Source organism: Choloepus didactylus, chromosome 2, assembly GCF_015220235.1.
Source record: "Choloepus didactylus isolate mChoDid1 chromosome 2, mChoDid1.pri, whole genome shotgun sequence".
NCBI lineage: Eukaryota > Metazoa > Chordata > Mammalia > Pilosa > Megalonychidae > Choloepus > Choloepus didactylus.
Genome location: NC_051308.1, coordinates 222005406 through 222026877, shown reverse-complemented (window position 1 = coordinate 222026877; position 21472 = coordinate 222005406). Strand labels below are relative to the sequence as shown.

The 21472-nt window shown below is 36.5% G+C and overlaps 1 protein-coding gene across 6 annotated transcripts in view; it reads right to left on the bottom strand.

The window, feature by feature from the left end:
- Positions 1 to 21472, bottom strand: part of EYA3 (EYA transcriptional coactivator and phosphatase 3) — a 156172-nt gene that overhangs the window by 128859 nt on the left and 5841 nt on the right. The window contains exon 1 of one of the 6 annotated variants that reach the window (XM_037828002.1): positions 1273 to 1480. The exons of the other annotated variants lie outside the window; for them this stretch is intronic. The gene's annotated coding sequence lies outside the window, so the exon portion shown is untranslated. Of the gene's footprint in view, positions 1 to 1272; positions 1481 to 21472 lie in introns of those variants that run through there. 6 annotated transcript variants of the gene reach the window in all.

Sequence of the window (21472 nt, the reverse complement as noted above, 5' to 3'; positions counted from 1 at the left end):
TGATCTCTACAGAGTAGCATGCTTCTCCACAAATTTATTTACTATACATTTATTTTAAAATTTTTAACATGTGCTAAGCACTATATCAAGAACAATGATAAATACATCATAGGATGGTACTGGATAATCAGAAATTTTTGTCCTTAAAAAATAACTGAGCAAACGACTTTTTTTTTTTTTTTTTTTTTTTTTTTTGGCATGTGTGGTGGTTTGAAGCTGTATACACCCCAGAAAAAACATGTTCTTAAATCTAATCCATTCCTGTAAGTGTAAACCCATTGTAAGTAGGAACTTCTGATGAGGCTACTTCAGTTAAGATGTGACCCACCTTCAATGAGAATGTCTTAATCTTCTTACAGGAGTTCTTTATAAATGGAATAAATACAGAGAGTGAGAGAGAAAGCCATGGAAGCAAGAAACTGAAGTCAATGAAACCAGGAAGAGAAGGGAAAGACCAGCAGACATTGCCATGTGTCTTGTCATGTAACAGATGAACCAGGATTGCTGGCAGCTGGTCTTCAGGAAGAAAGCATCGCCTTGATGCTGCCTTGATTTGGACATTTTCTCAGCCTCTAACTATAAGCTAATAAATTCCCATTGTTTAAGCCAACCCATTTCACGAGATCTGCTTTAAGCACTATGAAATTAAAATGGCACATGTTTCCATAGGGCTGTCTTTCTTTTTTGTATGTCTTGAATAGAGCCTGAAAATTCTTTCTAAACATGAAACATCCAGAGAATATCCCGAGCCAGAAGAAAACACTGAAATAGAATACAGGGTGGATATGCCAGGGAGTAAAGATGTATGCTGAAAGAAATAATTACTTAGCATATTTTGGCTGCCATCTGTTGAAAATTCTTTTAACTAAACACTGAAACATACACATCAAATAGAATGAAAATATAAAGGCTTAATTAATTTACCAATAAAATCTGTTAGTGCTAAATTTGAGCAAAAAAGTAAATGAGAAAGGTAAAATTTAGGAACGAACTTACTCATTTTCTTGATAAAGACTCTTAATCCAAACAATTTTCCCCAGAGACTCTCTACAGTATATTTCTGGTTGGCCTAAAATGAAGGGATCTAAACTACAGAGGCCAGCAGTCCCAAACTTTGGTATTTCCTCCGAAAGCAATTCAGAAAGGACCATACACAAATTAAACTCATTCACCAAACGAAAACTGCATGACATATAAAGCATTTTGGGAAAGATGGGAACTGAAAAAATATTCTTACAGTAAGTAGACTCAAGACGAGAAGTAGAATCTTACCAATTGATGACCATATTTCTTCCTTCTGGGGCCAAATTTGGGGCATTATTCCTAATCATCCAGATTGTCAACTTTATTTGCATTAGGTCTTATACATATTATGTGTATAGTTATTTCATCCTCTTCTTTAGTATATAATCTTACATACAATCTCTCAAACTTCATCCAAATCAGTATATTCTCAAAAAACTTCCTGTTGATTGAAATCAGGAATTAGAACATTCTAATTCAAGAGAGCTGATGAAGCACACACATTTATTATCTTCTCTCTCCTGAGATCCACTCCATGAAAATAATAGTAAAGAAATAAAATAGCTACAATACAAATGATGAAGGAAACAAAACTACTGTTTGCAGAATACAAAAGATTCAACAAACTTTTAGATGACAGAGAGTGGATGGAGGACTGATATCTAAGACATTCATTTACTCTTTATTTCAAGAAATATTTAAGCACCCTTATGGACCAGAAACTATTCTAGGCACTAGAGATAGAGCACTATACAAAAACAAGTCCCTGGTCTCAATGAGTTTATATTCAAATTAGAAGAGACAGACAACAAGTAAATATCTACTATTCACGCAATGATAAGAAAAATAAAATAGGACAAGGAAATGGAGAAAGAGGTGGAAGGGGGAAAGAAAGATTATTTTAGGTGGAGCAAACAAGGAACTTTTCTGATATGGTAACACTAAAGCAGAGACCTGAAAGAAGGTGAGGAAATAAACCACATTTTCTTGAATTCAATTTTTATTTTCAGATAGGAATCTCTGGGTGGCAAAATTTCCAGGTCTTACATAAATAAAAAAATGTCTTTATCTTCTTTTCATACTTCAGAGTAAACTTAGCTAGGCTTAAAAATTATTTTTCTTCAGAATGTTGAGAATACTTCCTCTAATACTCAGTGCTACCATTATAAAGCTGGATGCCAATCTGATTGTCATTCCTTTATATGTAATCTGTTTAATCGTTCTGGACGCTTTTAAGATTTAACCTTTATCCCTGGAGTTCTACAATTTCACCAGTATTAAATCTGCTTGGCACTCACTAAGCTCATCAAATCTTAAAACATTTTTCTTAAGCTCTGAAAATCAAACAACAGAAAACTTTCATTTTCTTCTTTGCTCTTTGTGTTCTTGCCTCCTAGAACCTTAATAAACAGATGTGAAAGTTTCTTCCAAGTTTCTTAGCTTTTCTCTCATACTCTATACTTCTGTCCTTTTGAATTGTCATATCACAACATTTGTGTCTCCACGGTTTCTGATGAGAAATAAGCTGTTAATCTTATCGATAATCCCTTGTATGTGATAAATTGATTATCTCTTGCTGCTTTCAAGATTCTCTTTGCCTTTACCTTTCAACAGTTTGACTATAGTCTAGGTGTAAATCTCTTTCATTTCTTCCACCTGGAGATCATTGAGCTTGGATGTGTAGATTAATGTTTTTTATTACATTTGGGAATTTTTTGGCTATTATTTCCTCAAATATTCTTTTTAACCCTTTCCCCTCCGTCTGGGACCCATTATGCTTATGTTGGTGTATCTAATAGTGTGCCACTGGTTTCTGAGGTGCTGTACTTTTTCTTCTCTCTTTTTTCTTTCTGTTCCTCAGACTCAATAATTTCAATTTATCTATCACGAAATTTACTTCTACCTGTTTAAATCTGCTGTTAAGCCCACAGAGCAAATTTTTCATTTCGGTTACTGTATTTTTCAACTCCAGAATTTCTATTTCATTCATTTGTATAATTTTTATCTCTTAACTGATATTCCTTACTTGGTAAGAAATTTTTGTCATACTTTCCTTTAGTTCTTTAGACATGGTATGCCAGTTTGAATGCCCCCAAAACGCCATTATCTCTGATGCAATCTTGTGTGTGGGCAGACGTATTAGTGTTGACTAGACTGTAATTCTTTGATTGAGTGTTTCCATGGATACGTGACCTACCCAACTGTAGGTGATAACTCTGATTAGATTATTTCCATGGAGGTGTGGCCCTGCCCATTCAGCATGGGCCTTGATTAGTTCACTGGAGCCCTATAAAAGCTCAGACAGAAGGAGTGAGCTTGCTACAGCCAAGAGGGACACTTGGAAGAATGCACAGGAGCTGATAGAGGAGCTGCAGCTTAGAGCCACATTTTGGAGAATGCTATTTTGAAATGTAACCTGGGAGAAAGCAGGTGCCAGCCACGAGCCTTCTAAGCTAACAAAGGTTTTCCAGATACCAAAGGCCATCCTTCAGTGAAGGTACCCCCTTACCTTGGACACTTCATGGCCTTAAAACTGTAACTTTGTAACCAAATAAACCCCCTTTATAAAAGCCGATCCATTTTTGGTGTTTTGTGAAAAGGCAGCATTAGCAAACCAGAACACCACCCTTCTTTTCTTTTGTAATCTTTTTTTTTGACTTAAAAACTATTTTGTCTGGCAATAATAGAGCCACTTTGGCTGTCTTTTGATTACTATTTGCCTGAAATATTCTTTTCTACTCTTTACTTGTAAACTATTTTTTTCTTTGTATCTAAAGTGAGTCTCTGGTAGACAGCATATAGGTGGATCATGGTTTTTCATCTAATCTGCAAATTTCTACCTTGTAATAGGACAGTTCAATCCACTTACATTTAAGGTAGTAACTGATAATGAAGGATTTCCATCTGCCACTTATTTGTTTCTGTGTATCTCGTATGATTTTTGTTCATTCATTGCTGCCTTTTTTCCTAATATGCCATTCTGATTCACTCTTTTCTCTATATATTTATTTTCTTAGTAGTTACCTTTGTGATTATCATTAAAAATTTAAACTAATAACTTAGCTTGAACAATAACAACTTAAGTTTCAGTAGTATACAAACACTCTATTCCTATACATCTTCATCCCTCCGTCCTTTATAATAGTATTGTCTCAGATTACGTCTTTATGCACTGTATGTTCATTAACACAAATTTTAATTATTGCTTTATACATTTCCCTTTTAAGTCATATGGGAGGGGAGCAGTGACAACCCAAAACTATAATAATACAGGATTTTATATGTACCTATTTAGTTAACTTTACCAATGTTCTTTATTTCTTCTTATAGTTTGTTACTATCTAGTGTCCTTTTATATCAGCCTGAAAGACTCCCTTCAGCATTTCTTATAGGGCAGGTCTTCTAGTAATGAACTCTTTCAGCTTTTATTTATCTGAAAATGTCTCAATTTCTCCTTCATTCTTGAAGGATAATTTGATACAGAATGCTTGGTTAACAGTTTTTTTCTTCAAGGACTTTAAATAGGTTATCCAACTCTCTTTTGACCCCCATGGTTTCTGATGAGGAATCTGCTGTTAATCTTATTGAGCATATCTTATATGTGGCGAGTCACTTCTCTCTTGATGTTTTCAAAATCCTCTCATCTTTGGATTTTGACAATTTCATGATAACGTGTCTTGGTGTAGATCTCTTTGAGTTTATCCTGCTTCGAGTTTGTGTGCTTCTTGAATGTGCCTTTTATCATATTTGGAAAGTTTGGGGTCATTATTTCTTCAAATATTTTTTTCCTGCCCCTTTCTCTTTCTCTTGTCTTTCTGGGCTCCTTTGTTGTATACGTTGGTATGCTTGATGGTGGACCACAGGACCCTCAGGGAGGCTCTGTTCATTTCTCTTCATTCTTTTTTCTTTCTGCTCCTCACAATGGATAATTTCAATTGCCTTGTCTTTAAGCTCACTTAAATATGCTGTTCAAATATGCTGTTGAATCCCTCTAGTCAGTTTTTCATTTCAATTATTGTACTCTTCAGTTCCAGAATTTGTTTGATGCCTCTTCATAATTTCTATCTCTTTATTTTGTTCAGACAATGTTTTCCTCATTTCCTTTAGTTCTTTTTCCATGGTTTCCTTTAACTCATTGAACATATTTAAGGCAGTTAACTATTAGTCTTTGACTAATAGTTCCAATGTATGAGCTTCTCAGGGATGGTTTCTGTCAAATTCTTTTTTCTTGAGAACGGGCCATACTTTGTGGTTTCTTTGTGTTTTGTGATTTTTTGTTGAGAACTGACAATTGTGGGTATTGTATTGCTGTAACCCTGGAAATCTAATCCTCCCACTCCTCTGTGATTGCTGGGTTTCTTCTTGTTGATGGCTAGAGCCATCAACTTGTGACTTTTCCAAACTATTTTTGCTCCCAAAAAGGAAAGTGAAAAAAGGATACTGTCTCTTTAAGACCTCTCTGCCACTTCTGACTATGAGGATGGAAACAATGGCCACCCTCCAAGTGGTCCTCTAACAATCAAAAGCAGGGACCAAAAGCAGCAATCAGACCACACACCCCCAGTGTTTGGAGGCCTAGGTCCTTACTACCCACCCTAGAACCAGAAGCCACATCAGGAACATAGGCTGGCAGTATCCACATGTACCTGACATGCAATTGGTAGATGGGGGATGGTAGCCACTAGAAGGAACATGAAATTCACCTGTATTTACCAAAATTTACCAGCCTCTCCATCCAGGTCTTCCCTGGGTGCTGCAAGTGTTCCATTAGACACTAGAGTTCCCAAATAGTTGATTCAGACCATTCCTGCCAGTTCAAGAGTTTGTTTTACTTCCTGGAGCTTCCTAATCTGCCATGTTCACACAATCCTTTCAGCTCAATAGTTATGTTTATCAATTTGCTATTCTGCTATTCAGCCCATCTTATGTCTTTTTAAATTTCAGTATTTACACTTTCTTATTTAATTTTTTTTTATTATAGAAGTTGTAGGTTTAAGAAAAATCATGCAGAAAATACAGAGTTCCACTGCCCCCTCACCAATTAACACATTGCATTAGTGTGGCACCTTTGTCATAATTGATAAAAGAATATAATTGTATATATTGTACATATATACAATTGTGTTGTACAGTACTATGGTTTTTTTAAATTATTATTCTAAAGTAATATTTATACAATCTAAAATTTCCCCTTTTAATTACATTGAAATATCAATATTTATATTTCTTAATTCCTTTTTTATTTCCCTGAAATTACTAATGATGTTTAACTTTGAAGTTCTCTTCAGATTAACATTATTCTCTTTCTTTCAGTGTCTGCTGCATTTTCTAACTCTCTTTCATAGTATTGATTTTCCTCAATGACTGATAAATCTTCGTGTGGTAGTTTGAAGCTGTTATGTACCCCAGAAAATATCATGTTCTTTTAATCTGTTCCTATGGGTGTAGACCTATTATAGGTGGGACCTTTTGATCAGGTTATTTCAATTGAGATGTGACCCACTTCATTCAAGGTGGGTCTTAATCCTCTTACTGGAGTCCTTTCAAAGAGGAAAACACAGAAAACCCAGAGAAGCTCACAGAAAAAGCCACAAGGAACTTTTAGAGAAAAGCACTAGAGAAGCTAAGAAAGGACCCACAGAAAACAGGAAACCACTGAAGCCAGAAGCTGAAAGCAATGAAACCCAGCCATGTGCCTTCCAATGTGACAGAGGTGCCCCAAAGCTGACAGCCTGTCTTCAGAGTCCAGGTATCGTCCTGTTGATGCCCTGAGTTGGAAATAAATCCCCATTGTAAAATGCAACCTATTTCTGGTATACTGCATTCTGGCAGCTTTAGCAAACCAAACCACTTGGTTATCAGTTGGTATCTGTAGTTGGTATTATCACCCAAGCAGTTTTCCTCAAAGTGCATGAGAATCTTTGTTCATCTGTTGCTGTATGCGGGTTCTAGTATATCAGTTCTCCTCTAGTGACTGGAAGAGGGGTGAAATATGCAGTTAGGCAGTTTCTGCAAATAAACTGCCTTCTGGATATGAATCCGTCTCTTCGGAACATCACATAAATTATCTGGGATATACCTGGTCTCCTACGACAGGACTCTCATTTTTGAAAGTAGCTATCATAGCTTTAACCTGGGGGAGACACTGGAGTTAGCTGGTCTCTTCACTTTTTTCTTTTTCTACTTTTGTTGTAGAGGTCTATGGTTGCTTCAAGCTGTGCCTGCTTGTTTCTCTAGCCTCAAAATTCATTCATTCATTTAAAAAATGCTTATTGAATGTCTACCATGTGCCAGGCACTAGTACAGATACTAGGGATTCAGTGATGAACAAAACAATGTCCCAAGCCTCAAGGAACAATTCTAATGATGAAATAAACAAATAAGCTGATATAATTTCACAAAGTGGAAAATACTATGCTACTATAAAACAAAGTAAAAAAAATAGGAAATGGTATCAGGGAAGCTATTTCAGATAGGTTTGATATTTCTCTGAGGTAAGTAATATTTCAGCAGAGTTGACCAATAAAAAAGGAGGGAACTAAAAGAAGATCTGAACAAGAGATTTCCATGAGGCAACAAGGGTAAACAAAAAAACCCACCCCAAAACTGACAAGATAACATCTTGGCACATTCAACGATCAAACACATTTTCAAAAAATATAAGAATGGGCAGTGTTTTGGGAGCAGAGTTAGCAAGTGAAAATGAGGCTTGAGAAGTAAGGACCAGATCACACACAGCCTCAAAACATATGATAAAGAGGTTGGGAAGGCATTCTCTTCAAGCAAGATAATTACATGACTTGATTTAAATACACTAAATAATATGTGGAGAATAGACTGTTAGGAAATACATGTCCTTCTCAGGCAGATTGTTCAATGTGTTTGGAAAACATTTTTTTGGGCTTTATCCAGGAGACAAACATCAGCTAGGAAGCTGATGACTACTCCAATTACCCTTCCATTCCTTATCTTTGTTCACTCTGAATGTGGTACATTCTGGAACTTCTACATATATTTTGAGCTTTGATTTCTTCTGCTAGTTTCTCCATTAATCCAATCTCATTATTTCCTGTCTTTCAGAAATTCATCAAAATCTTATCAGGTAATGGGAATCTTTCTTGATTTACTACATTTTTAAAAAAAACATCTAACATATCTACTTAAGAGTCCTTTGTGCTCAGAGTCCTGCTTAAGGAGACACAAAAATCCAGCAGGTCTACACTCAACTGACCTCTCTTAAGAGAGCCTTTCAGGCAACAGCTCAAATTCACACTTCTGTGGGCCAAAAAAAACCCCCCAAAAAACTAACCAATTATGTCTTTCCTGACCTTGCAGACAGACAAAAGCCATCCCTGTACTGGTCAACTTCCTCCATGAATAAACAGCCAAGTGCCTGTGGCAAAGTTGGTGAATTCTGGCTACTTTCTTTGAGAGGCATGACTGATAAACGTATCATGGTGTTATAAGCCGTAGGAATTTTTATAGTAACTTACACTTAGCAAAATGCTATCAGAACTTCCTAAGAAAGTATTTTTTAAAATATATTTAGGCTGTACCAAATTTATGAGTATGAAAAATCTTTTATCTCAAAGAAGAATTGTTTCTACAATTTCTAATATTGTTTCTCAGAAAATCATCCTTTGAAAATTTCTATAAAGCATTCTTTAATTTAAAAAAATCAACGCAAACTTTTCCCCACAAGCTTCCAATAAAATAGGAAGGTATAATTGGTTACAGTTTTTTTTTTGTTTTGTTTTGTTTGGCCCACAGGAAAATTTTCAAAAGCACAGTCAAAACTATTTAGAAGAAGTGGATTAATCTGAATTAGCTGGGTTAATGGTTCTTTACCTACACCCCTTCCAATTCTCCTTGGATCTGTTCAGTTTTTAGCAACTTGTCAGTAGAAAGTATAAGAACTTCTCTAATGTTTGGAGATCCAGACTCCACAGACCTCATGGCTTCCAAAACTTGTTTTCCTCTTGTTTTCATCTGGGTAGTTAATATTTCTAAGAGAATCACATTTATTTTCAATAGATGCTGTGGCCTGATACTTAAATGAATATTACATGTGTGGCTACTAATTATGCAGAAAAATTAGTACTCTCATCCATTTTCTAAAGTCAAAATTCTGTATATCAAACAGCTCTCCAGTATTTGAATAAAGTTTACTGCACTAACAAAAGTAAGTATTTTGAAATGTATATATGTTTAGCTGTCAGAAGAACTATAAAATCTAGGTTTAATTCTTTTACCAATGTTTTATTTCTCTGAACTTATTTTCTCTTTCAAAAACCAACTGGACCAAACACACACACACACACACACACACACACACACACACACACACACACAAAACCACACCCATAATCTCAGTGCTGTCATTTCAGCACAGAGTGAAGAATAGTGAAGCAAGTTTTAACACTAATTATTTTACCCTTTTCAACATAACTAATCTTTGAAAGAGGCAGTTCTGGCCAGGGTTAAGGTATTTTTGGAGTATAAACTCTGGAGCTAGACTGAGAAGGTTCAAGTTCTAGCTTTAATACTGGCCAGCTGTGTGGGATCTTAAACAAGTTATTTAACTTTTCTGGGCCCCAGTTACTTCATCTGTAAAGCAGGGACAATAATAATGTCTTTCTCATGAGACTGTCATCAGGATTATAAGGGTTAATATCTGTAAAGCTCTTAGAATAGTGTCTGGCATATAGTAAATGTCAATAAATATTTGTTAAAGAAAAATTAAATAAATACCTTAGACATAAGATAAACTTTAAGACTCAGGAAAGAAATATGGTCTTGGGTTAAAGTCAATTCACTTACTAGTTCCTCTTAGTTTTTCAAAGGGCAAAATATAAAAACTACTAAGAATAAAATCCAAAAAACAAGTGATTCCTATGCAAGATAAAACAAATTGAGCCTGTAGTCCTGAAACCCTTTATCACTTGGCTTTGAGTCCAAATATTCTACATAAGAACTTTCCCTAGAAATCCTCAGGAAAGATGTCTTATAGCTACTGGACAATATAATGTTGAATGTCAATCAATCCTATTACTCAGGAAATATGCAGAACTCATAGTGGTCACAAATACTCTCAGGAGATCCAACTATGAGTTAAGACTATTAATAGTTACATTTACTGAATGCTTTCTATGGGTCAGGCACTGTTCTAAGTGCCTTACATATGTTAAGTCATATAATCCTCTCAGTAAGTCTATAATATAGGTGTTATTCATTACTGTCATCATTTTACAGACAAGAAAACTAAGGCACAGGGTAAAGTAACTTCCCCAAGACTACACACCTAGTAAGTCACCAAACCCAGATACAAACCCAAGCAACCTGGTTTCAAAGCCTGAGCTTTCAAACCACACTATGTCCCACATAATGAAACATCAAAGTCAAGACTGATGATTTTCAAAAGGCTACCAAGCTAAAAATGTACAAAATGTCACATGACAGCAACCAACAGTCAGAATTCACAAGAAGAGACTAAAAAGAAAGCAAATTTTTTCTTCATCCTTTCTCATTTTCACTCTCGCCCAGTCCTCCCAAGTGAGTATGAGTCAACACAAATGAAGTGCTTTAAATAGTGCCTGGCACATAGTAAGTGCTTATTAAGTGTTAAGGGGTAGTGGTGGTAAAAATAGTAGTAGTTAAGAATATGCTTGCTGACCCTGCCTTTAGTGATAGACTAGGAATTGTTGAGATCTCTACCACCTTTTCCGCTCTGATTACAGATGAATCAGAACAGTAAATAAATGTCATAAATCTTAATAACTATACTTCTCAATCATGTTTCTTTTACCTGACTACACATGAGCAAACGTCTTCAATCTTTAGTTTTCTTTTCCTAGTTTACAAAGGCTTGATTGGGGCCAGAAGAAAGTAGAATAAAGCAGCATTGTAATCTTTTGGCTAGTTGCCAAGAACAGAAGCAACACTTGTGAAAAGCAACTGAATCTACCTAAACCTTGTCTGTTAAACGGAAAGTAGCAAAGGATTCTAATGATAGAAGCTCTGCATATGACCAAACATTATTTTATCTCAACATGATCCTAGATTAGTTTTTAAAATGATGTATCCTACTGCCTAGACATCCCTGAAGATCAAGTGATTAAATGAGAGGAAGGAGTAGCAACAGACAAGACAGGCTTTAACAGAGGATTACAAATAACTGAAACTTTATATATTTTTTTAGATGCTAGAGTGTTAGAATAGCTAGAAGGAAATAACCAAAATGGTGGAACTGTAACCATAACATTCTTTGAAATATGCTCTATAGCTAGTCATTAAATTGTACTTTGGAAGTTATCACCTTCCTGCATATATTTCACAATAAGGAAATAATTGAAATTGTGGAACTATAACCCATAACAGCCTTTAAAATTTGCTCTCTACCTGTGAAATTGTAGTTTGAAAGTTATCACTTTTTTGTTTATATGCTATATTTCACAATAAAAAATGCAAAATACATAAATGATACAGAAAGCAAACAGAGAAATTTTTTTAAAAAAGGCAGTTCCTATGAATACAATCTTGATTTTCTTTGTCTCACCAAAATATGAAAGCTATTCTGTTTTATTAAATGAGTTTCCATGGTATTATGAAAAGGATGTTTTCTACTTCACAGATTGGATCCATTATTTAACTTGTTAATACTATACTCCTTGTCTTTGTCAAAACATTTTGAAATCTTCAATACAATATACAAATACGTAGCTATAAAAAAATGACGTACCTAGTCACAGTAAAGAACAGAGATGACAGCAACCATAATCAGGGCAACAGGGCCTCTTACTCTCAAATGTAATGCACAATTATTTAGATTAGAAGGTACAGTTCAGAGGGAAGGAAGAAAAAAACAGAACTAGGAAACCTAAACACTTTCAATTTCAAAAAGAAAATACTAGGAAAAAATCTATCAGACACTAGAAAGTTTTATTTTAACACAGTAATAGGTCATCATATCAAGTTAGCAAATGGAAACCAGTTTAAATGAAATACAATAAAACAAAACAGAATAGAAAATATTAGAATGCATCACCAGCAGTAAAGGTAAATACTGTTTCATGAAACTTTCTGTTTCCATTTTAAATGCTAATATATACATATGTGTGTATAAGTGCTGGATAATCATGTAAAATGTATATCTTTATTATGGTTTATGGTCAATAAAGCTTGAAAACCACTTTACCAGAAGATAAAAGGGAACTGGCCTGTCAAATGAGAGGAAAATACCCACTTCAAACTACATAAAAACAACATTCTGAATTTCGGTGAATCCCTAGATCATAGTTTTTTAAAGGCAAACCTCTGAAAGAGAACAAAAAAAGGAAAATGAAAACATCTGGGTAAGAATAAATGGTTTGACGTAGTTATTCCAAACAAACAACAATTTCAGAGAATGTAAAGTACCAATATTATATTAATTATATATAATTATATAAATAATATATATGCAACCAATATATAGAAATGAGATAAGACCAAGATTTTGAGTTCATCTAGCTATTAAACATCCAAGTAATAGGAGAAATTGCCTATTCACTATACAAAAATTCAAGTTGTCACTCTCAAGAACACTTATTCATTAGTGTTAGCTATCTAATCACTGCTTCCTACCTATAGCAAAGTAACACATAGTGAAAAGGAAGGACAAAGATGAAAAATTCAGCCTTACTTTAGATTAACTTCACAGATATTTCTTCCCAAATTTGACATCTTTAAATTTGAGAGAAAAAATGCAGTCAAGTGAAAACAAATGATTAGGGTATGTTTTTATAAGACATTTATGTACTATTTTTTTTTTAATTCTAAAATGTTCTTTAAACTCTAAAATAGTCTGAGAAAAAAATTATACTCACATATTTTGCATTAAGCTGTCAGTAAAGAGAGTGAAATTAACATCATTGTGCTAAACTAAAATTTCCTCTTATAAAAAAAGGATGGGGAATTTAATCATTTTAATGAGACTGAAAATCAAGCCAAAAAAAAGCTTTTTGTGCTTCTCCTTATAATAATTGTAGTACTACTGAACCTGTCTAAAAATAGTTAACCTTAAAGGATTTGCTAGAGATAAGAATCAATAAATGAGGGCGGGGCAAGATGGCAGACTGGTGAGCTGTATGTTTTAGTTACTCCTCCAGGAAAGTAGGTAAAAAGCCAGGAACTGCGTGGACTGGACACCACAGAGCAATCTGTCTTTGGGCATACTTCATACAACACTCATGAAAACGTGGAACTGCTGAGATCAGCGAAATCTGTAAGTTTTTGCGGCCAGGGGACCCGCGCCCCTCCCTGCCAGGCTCAGTCCCGGGGGAGGAGGGGCTGTCAGCTCCGGGAAGGAGAAGGCAGAATTGCAGTGGCTGCTCTTATGGGAAACTCATTCTACTGATTCAAACTCCAACCATAGATAGACTGAGACCAGACACCAGAGACTCTGAGAGCAGCCAGCCCAGCAGAGAGGAGACAGACATAGAAAAAAAACAACACGAAAAACTCCAAAATAAAAGCAGAGGATTTTTCGAGTTCTGGTGAACACAGAAAGGGGAAGGGCGGAGATCAGGCCTTGAGGCGCATATGCAAATCCCGAAGCAAGGCTGATCTCTCTGCCCTGTCCACCTTTCCTTAATGGCCCTGGTTGCTTTGTCTATTAGCATTTCAATAACCCATTAGATCTCTGAGGAGGGCCGTTTTTTTTTTCTTTTTTTTTTTTTTTTTAAATCCTTTTTGCTTTTTCTAAAACAATTACTCTAAGAAGCTCAATACAGAAAGCTTCAAAGAATTGAAATTTGGGCACGTCAAGTCAAGAGCAGAACTAAGAGAGCTCTGAGACAAAAGGCAATATTCCAGTGGCTGAGAAAATTCACTAAACAACACAACTTCCCAAGAAAAGGGGGGTGTCCGCTCACAGCCACCATCCTGGTGGACAGGAAACACTCCTGCCCATCGCCAGCCCCATAGCCCAGAGCTGCCCCAGACAACCCAGTGTGACGGAAGTGCTTCAAATAACAGGCACACACCACAAAACTGGGCGTGGACATTAGCCTTCCCTGCAACCTCAGCTGAATGTCCCAGAGCTGGGAAGGGGGAGCAGTGTGAATTAACAGAGCCCCATTCAGCCATCATTTGAGCAGACTGGGAGCCTCCCAACACAGCCCAGCAGCCCAGAACTGCCCTGGGGGGACGGCACTCACCTGTGACATAGCACAGTCATCCCTCAACAGAGGACCCGGGGTGCACAGCCTGGAAGAGGGGCCCACTTGCAAGTCTCAGGAGCCATACGCCAATACCAAAGACTTGTGGGTCAGTGGCAGAGACAAACTGTGGCAGGACTGAACTGAAGGATTAGACTATTGCAGCAGCTTTAAAACTCTAGGATCATCAGGGAGATTTGATTGTTAGGGCCACCCCCCCTCCCCGACTGCCCAGAAACACGCCCCACATACAGGGCAGGCAACACCAACTACACACGCAAGCTTGGTACACCAATTGGGCCCCACAAGACTCACTCCCCCACTCACCAAAAAGGCTAAGCAGGGGAGATCTGGCTTGTGGAGAACAGGTGGCTCGTGGACGCCACCTGCTGGTTAGTTAGAGAAAGTGTACTCCACGAAGCTGTAGATCTGATAAATTAGAGATAAGGACTTCAACTGGTCTACAAACCCTAAAAGAACCCTATCAAGTTCAGCAAATGCCACGAGGCCAAAAACAACAGAAAATTATAAAGCATATGAAAAAACCAGACGATATGGATAACCCAAGCCCAAGCACCCAAATCAAAAGACCAGAAGAGACACACCACCTAGAGCAGCTACTCAAAGAACTAAAGATGAACAATGAGACCCTAGTACGGGATATGAAGGAAATCAAGAAGACCCTAGAAGAGCATAAAGAAGACATTGCAAGACTAAATAAAAAAATGGATGATCTTATGGAAATTAAAGAAACTGTTGACCAAATTAAAAAGATTCTGGACACTCATAGTACAAGACTAGAGGAAGTTGAACAACGAATCAGTGACCTGGAAGATGACAGAATGGAAAATGAAAGCATAAAAGAAAGAATGGGGAAAAAAATTGAAAAACTCGAAATGGACCTCAGGGATATGACAGATAATATGAAACGTCCGAATATAAGACTCATTGGTGTCCCAGAAGGGGAAGAAAAGGGTAAAGGTCTAGGAAGAGTATTCAAAGAAATTGTTGGGGAAAACTTCCCAAATCTTCTAAACAACATAAATACACAAATCATAAATGCTCAGCGAACTCCAAATAGAATAAATCCAAAAAAACCCACTCCGAGACATATACTGATCACACTGTCAAACATAGAAGAGAAGGAGCAAGTTCTGAAAGCAGCAAGAGAAAAGCAATTCACCACATACAAAGGAAACAGCATAAGACTAAGTAGTGATTACTCAGCAGCCACCATGGAGGCAAGAAGGCAGTGGCATGATATATTTAAAATTCTGAGTGAGAGGAATTTCCAGCCAAGAATACTTTATCCAGCAAAGCTCTCCTTCAAATTTGAGGGAGAGCTTAAATTTTTCACAGACAAAGAAATGCTGAGAGAATTTGCTAACAAGAGACCTGCCCTACTGGAGATACTAAAGGGAGCCCTACAGACAGAGAAACAAAGACAGGACAGAGAGACCTGGAGAAAGGTTCAGTACTAAAGAGATTCGGTATGGGTACAATAAAGGATATTAATAGAGAGAGGGAAAAATATGGCAAACATAATCCAAAGGATAAGATGGCCGATTCAAGAAATGCCTTCACGGTTTTAACGTTGAATGTAAATGGATTAAACTCCCCAATTAAAAGATATAGATTCGCAGAATGGATCAAAAAAAATGAACCATCAATATGTTGCATACAAGAGACTCATCTTAGACACAGGGACACAAAGAAACTGAAAGTGAAAGGATGGAAAAAAATATTTCATGCAAGCTACAGCCAAAAGAAAGCAGGTGTAGCAATATTAATCTCAAATAAAATAGACTTCAAATGCAGGGATGTTTTGAGAGACAAAGAAGGCCACTACATACTAATAAAAGGGGCAATTCAGCAAGAAGAAATAACAATCGTAAATGTCTATGCACCCAATCAAGGTGCCACAAAATACATGAGAGAAACATTGGCAAAACTAAAGGAAGCAATTGATGTTTCCACAATAATTGTGGGAGACTTCAACACATCACTCTCTCCTATAGATAGATCAACCAGACAGAAGACCAATAAGGAAATTGAAAACCTAAACAATCTGATAAATGAATTAGATTTAACAGACATCTACAGGACATTACATCCCAAATCAACAGGATACACATACTTTTCTAGTGCTCACGGAACTTTCTCCAGAATAGATCATATGCTGGGACATAAAACAAGCCTCAATAAATTTAAAAAGATTGAAATTATTCAAAGCACATTCTCTGACCACAATGGAATACAATTAGAAGTCAATAACCATCAGAGACTTAGAAAATTCACAAATACCTGGAGGTTAAACAACACACTCCTAAACAATCAGTGGGTTAAAGAAGAAATAGCAAGAGAAATTGCTAAATATATAGAGACGAATGAAAATGAGAACACAACATACCAAAACCTATGGGATGCAGCAAAAGCAGTGCTAAGGGGGAAATTTATAGCACTAAACGCATATATTAAAAAGGAAGAAAGAGCCAAAATCAAAGAACTAATGGATCAACTGAAGAAGCTAGAAAATGAACAGCAAACCAATCCTAAACCAAGTACAAGAAAAGAAATAACAAGGATTAAAGCAGAAATAAATGACATAGAGAACAAAAAACAATAGAAAGGATAAATATCACCAAAAGTTGGTTCTTTGAGAAGATCAACAAGATTGACAAGCCCCTAGCTAGACTGACAAAATCAAAAAGAGAGAAGACCCATATAAACAAAATAATGAATGAAAAAGGTAACATAACTGCAGATCCTGAAGAAATTAAAAAAATTATAAGAGGATATTATGAACAACTGTATGGCAACAAACTGGATAATGTAGAAGAAATGGACAATTTCCTGGAAACATATGAACAACCTAGACTGACCAGAGAAGAAATAGAAGACCTCAACCAACCCATCACAAGCAAAGAGATCCAATCAGTCATCAAAAATCTTCCCAGAAATAAATGCCCAGGGCCAGATGGCTTCACAGGGGAATTCTACCAAACTTTCCAGAAAGAACTGACACCAATCTTACTCAAACTCTTTCAAAACATTGAAAAAAATGGAACACTACCTAACTCATTTTATGAAGCTAACATCAATCTAATACCAAAACCAGGCAAAGATGCTACAAAAAAGGAAAACTACCGGCCAATCTCCCTAATGAATATAGATGCAAAAATCCTCAACAAAATACTTGCAAATCGAATCCAAAGACACATTAAAAAAATCATACACCATGACCAAGTGGGGTTCATTCCAGGCATGCAAGGATGGTTCAACATAAGAAAAACAATCAATGTATTACAACACATTAAAAACTCGAAAGGGAAAAATCAATTGATCATCTCAATAGATGCTGAAAAAGCATTTGACAAAATCCAACATCCGTTTTTGATAAAAACACTTCAAAAGGTAGGAATTGAAGGAAACTTCCTCAATATGATAAAGAGCATATATGAAAAACCCACAGCCAGCATAGTACTCAATGGTGAGAGACTGAAAGCCTTCCCTCTAAGATCAGGAACAAGACAAGGATGCCCGCTGTCACCACTGTTATTCAACATTGTCCTGGAAGTGCTAGCCAGGGCAATCCGGCAAGACAAAGAAATAAAAGGCATCCAAATTGGAAAAGAAGAAGTAAAACTGTCATTGTTTGCAGATGATATGATCTTATATCTAGAAAACCCTGAGAAATCGACAATACACCTACTAGAGCTAATAAACAAATTTAGCAAAGTAGCGGGATACAAGATTAATGCACATAAGTCAGTAATGTTTCTATATGCTAGAAATGAACAAACTGAAGAGACACTCAAGAAAAAGATACCATTTTCAATAGCAACTAAAAAAATCAAGTACCTAGGAATAAACTTAACCAAAGATGTAAAAGACCTATACAAAGAAAACTACATAACTCTACTAAAAGAAATAGAAGGGGACCTTAAAAGATGGAAAAATATTCCATGTTCATGGATAGGAAGGCTAAATGTCATTAAGATGTCAATTCTACCCAAACTCATCTACAGATTCAATGCAATCCCAATCAAAATTCCAACAACCTACTTTGCAGACTTGGAAAAGCTAGTTATCAAATTTATTTGGAAAGGGAAGATGCCTCGAATTGCTAAAGACACTCTAAAAAAGAAAAACGAAGTGGGAGGACTTACACTCCCTGACTTTGAAGCTTATTATAAAGCCACAGTTGCCAAAACAGCATGGTACTGGCACAAAGATAGACATATAGATCAATGGAATCGAATTGAGAATTCAGAGATAGACCCTCAGATCTATGGCCGACTGATCTTTGATAAGGCCCCCAAAGTCACCGAACTGAGCCATAATGGTCTTTTCAACAAATGGGGCTGGGAGAGTTGGATATCCATATCCAAAAGAATGAAAGAGGACCCCTACCTCACCCCCTACACAAAAATTAACTCAAAATGGACCAAAGATCTCAATATAAAAGAAAGTACCATAAAACTCCTAGAAGATAATGTAGGAAAACATCTTCAAGACCTTGTATTAGGAGGCCACTTCCTAGACTTTACACCCAAAGCACAAGCAACAAAAGAGAAAATAGATAAATGGGAACTCCTCAAGCTTAGAAGTTTCTGCACCTCAAAGGAATTTCTCAAAAAGGTAAAGAGGCAGCCAACTCAATGGGAAAAAATTTTTGGAAACCATGTATCTGACAAAAGACTGATATCTTGCATATACAAAGAAATCCTACAACTCAATGACAATAGTACAGACAGCCCAATTATAAAATGGGCAAAAGATATGAAAAGACAGTTCTCTGAAGAGGAAATACAAATGGCCAAGAAACACATGAAAAAATGTTCAGCTTCACTAGCTATTAGAGAGATGCAAATTAAGACCACAATGAGATACCATCTAACACCGGTTAGAATGGCTGCCATTAAACAAACAGGAAACTACAAATACTGGAGGGGATGTGGAGAAATTGGAACTCTTATTCATTGTTGGTGGGACTGTATAATGGTTCAGCCACTCTGGAAGTCAGTCTGGCAGTTCCTTAGAAAACTAGATATAGAGCTACCATTCGATCCAGCGATTGCACTTCTCGGTATATACCCGGAAGATCGGAAAGCAGTGACACGAACAGATATCTGCACGCCAATGTTCATAGCAGCATTATTCACAATTGCCAAGAGATGGAAACAACCCAAATGTCCTTCAACGGATGAGTGGATAAATAAAATGTGGTATATACACACGATGGAATACTACGCGGCAGTAAGAAGGAACGATCTGGTGAAACATATGACAACATGGATGAACCTTGAAGACATAATGCTGAGCGAAATAAGCCAGGCACAAAAAGAGAAATATTATATGCTACCACTAATGTGAACTTTGAAAAATGTAAAACAAATGGTTTAGAATGTAGAATGTAGGGGAACTAGCAGTAGAGAGCAATTAAGGAAGGGGGAACAATAATCCAAGAAGAACAGATAGGCTATTTAGCGTTCTGGGGATGCCCAGAAATGACTGTGGTCTGTTGGTTTCTGATGGATGTAGTAGGAACAAGTTCTCTGAAATGTTGCTATATTAGGTAACTTTCTTGGGGTAAAGTAGGAACATGTTGGAAGTTAAGCAGTTATCTTAGGTTAGTTGTCTTTTTCTTACTCCCTTGTTATGGTCTCTTTGAAATGTTCTTTTATTGTATGTTTGTTTTCTTTTTAACTTTTTTTTTCATACAGTTGATTTAAAAAAGAAGGGAAAGTTAAAAAAAAAAAAAAAAAGAAAAAAGACAAACAAGGAAAAAAAAAAAAAAAAAAAAAAGATGTAGTGCCCCCTTGAGGAGCCTGTGGAGAATGCAGGGGTATTTGCCTACCCCACCTTCATGGTTGCTAACATGACCACAGACATAGGGGACTGGTGGTTTGATGGGTTGAGCCCTCTACCATAAGTTTTACCCTTGGGAAGACGGTTGCTGCAAAGGAGAGGCTAGGCCTCCCTGTATTTGTGCCTAAGAGTCTCCTCCTGAATGCCTCTTTGTTGCTCAGATGTGGCCCTCTCTCTCTGGCTAAGCCAACTTGAAAGGTGAAATCACTGCCCTCCCCCCTACGTGGGATCAGACACCCAGGGAAGTGAATCTCCCTGGCAACGTGGAATATGACTCCCGGGGAGGAATGTAGACCCGGCATCGTGGGATGGAGAACATCTTCTTGACCAAAAGGGGGATGTGAAAGGAAATGAAATAAGCTTCAGTGGCAGAGAGATTCCAAAACGAGCCGAGAGATCACTCTGGTGGGCACTCTTACGCACACTTTAGACAACCTTTTTTAGGTTCTAAAGAATTGGGGTAGCTGGTGGTGGATACCTGAAACTATTAAACTACAACCCAGAACCCATGAATCTCGAAGACAGTTGTATAAAAATGTAGCTTATGAGGGGTGACAGTGGGATTGGGAATGCCATAAGAACCAAACTCCACTTTGTCTAGTTTATGGATGGATGTGTAGAAAAGTAGGGGAAGCAAACAAACAGACAAAGGTACCCAGTGTTCTTTTTTACTTCAATTGCTCTTTTTCACTCTAATTATTATTCTTGTTATTTTTGTGTGTGTGCTAATGAAGGTGTCAGGGATTGATTTAGGTGATGAATGTACAACTATGTAATGGTACTGTAAACAATCGAAAGTACAATTTGTTTTGTATGACTGCGTGGTATGTGAATATATCTCAATAAAATGATGATTAAAAAAAAAAAAAAAAAAAAAAAAGGATGGGGGGACAGATGATTCTGAATTAAATCTTTTTAAAATACCATAGAAACTAAAAAATGACGTTCGATTCACCTAAGAGCTATCATTCTAATTTATTTCTATAGTAACAGTGCTGATAGCAACAAACTACCAATTTTCCTAAATTCAGCAGCATTATTAAATTTCAGGTAAAAGGAAACTACTGAAATTCTAAATACCAGCAAGTAAATCCTCATAACAAAGCTTACACATTTTAGCTCTATAACAGTGCATTTCCCACCAAATGTGGGGGGTGAAATCAAGACAATTTTAGGGGGTATATATATTGCTAGAACAACAATGAAAAAAAAAACACACAAACACATGCCTGTACAACACAGTGAATCCTAATGTAAACTGTGGACTATAGCATATAGCACATTATAATAATATTCTCTCATCAATTTTAACCAAAGCACCACATGTAATGCAAATGTTAAAAATGAGGGAGGGTATCTTGGGAAGTCTATAAATTTTGGCA